This window comes from Haematobia irritans, chromosome 3 (assembly GCF_050003625.1).
Source record: "Haematobia irritans isolate KBUSLIRL chromosome 3, ASM5000362v1, whole genome shotgun sequence".
In the NCBI taxonomy this organism is placed as follows: Eukaryota; Metazoa; Arthropoda; class Insecta; order Diptera; family Muscidae; genus Haematobia; species Haematobia irritans.
Window position 1 is genome coordinate 227,982,092 of NC_134399.1, and position 1,711 is coordinate 227,983,802.

The window sequence follows — 1,711 nt, forward strand, 5'->3', positions numbered from 1 at the left end:
CAAAGAAACAATGCAAATAACAACAATTAACAATAAAAGTATTAGTAAATAAATATTACAAGAAATGAGTTTTTATACCGAAAAGGGAGAAAAATTACGAATATCGTATTTTGGACAAAACAACATTTTTTATTTTTGATATTTTACAAAATAAATTCAAAACAACTTTGAAGGGAAAATCGATTTTCGCAGCTTTTATTTAATACCATACACCTAAAAATAGAACTTGAAGGTTTAATGCTCCATAAAGTTTATTCTGGTTACGTACCAGGGATGGTCCGTCGGAAACTACGACGTATTTTATATTCTTCTTTTACGACACGTCAAAAACGTCGGAAATCTTGTAACAAAAATTAATTTTCGACAAAATCTTATCTAATCTTAAAGACCAACCACCATAGACCACATATAATAATTTCCTATGAGAAAATTTAATTTAAGTGTTTTGGAAACTTCCATCTCTGTTATGAACACATGTTAAATTTTGTTTCGATCTGGCAACTCCTTCATATAGAAACAGGTGTTCAAAAAAGGCGCATCCGCAATTTTTTACAATGGAAAAATTAGAAATGCGTGCTGTCATAAAAAAGGTTTATCGGGACAAGAAATTCATAATGTTATGGTGAATGTGTTGGGTGAAAATGCTCCTTCATATGCAGCAGTAAAAAATTGGGTTGCTGAACTTAAACGTGGTCGTACAAGCATTGAAGATGAACCACGTAGTGGACGTCCAAAAACAGCAACAACAACAGAAATTGTAGCCAAAGTGCATGGTATGGTGTTAAATGATCGACGAATAAAAGTTCGTGAAATTGCTAATGTCATGGGCATCTCAAATAATCGAGTCCATTTAATTTTGCATGAAGAACTACAGATGAAAAAGCTTTCTGCAAGATGGGTGCCGCATTTGTTAACAGTCGATCAAAAACGAATAAGAATGAACATTTCTCAAGCTTGTTTGGATCGTTTTAAGCGAAATAAAATGGATTTAAGCGTCGTTTCATAACTGTTGATGAGGCATGGATCCTCCACTATACTCCAGAGACAAAAGAATAATCCAAACAATGGACTGAAGCTGGATGAAGTGCCCCAAAGAAGGCAAAAACAATTCAATCGGCTGGTAAGGTTATGGCAAGGTTTTTATACCCTGCGCCACACTGTGGAACAGGGTATTATAAGTTAGTGCATATGTTTGCAACACCCAGAAGGAGACGAGATAGACACATGGTGTCTTTGTCAGTGTGGGCTCCTGAGTCGATATAGCCATGTCCGTCTGTCCGTGAACACATTTTTGTAATCAAAGTCTAAGTCGCAGTTTTAGTCCAATCGATTCAAATTTGGCACAAGTATGTGTTGGCTCAGAATAGAACCTATTGATTTTGGAAGAAATCGGTTCAGATTTAGATATAGCTCCCATATATATCATTCGCCCGATATGGACTAATACGGTCCCAGAAGCCAGAGTTTTACCCCAATTTGGTTGAAATTTTGCACTAGGAGTAAAATTAGTAGTGTAGTCAAGTGTGCCAAATTTTATTGAAATCGGTTCAGATTTAGATATAGCTCCCATATATAGCTTTCGCCCGATTTACACTCATGACAACAGACGCCAATTTTTGCTCCGATTTATTTGAAATTTTGCAAAGGGAGTAGAATTAGCATTGTAGCTATGCGTGCCAAATTTAGTTGAAATCGGTTCAGATTTAGATAT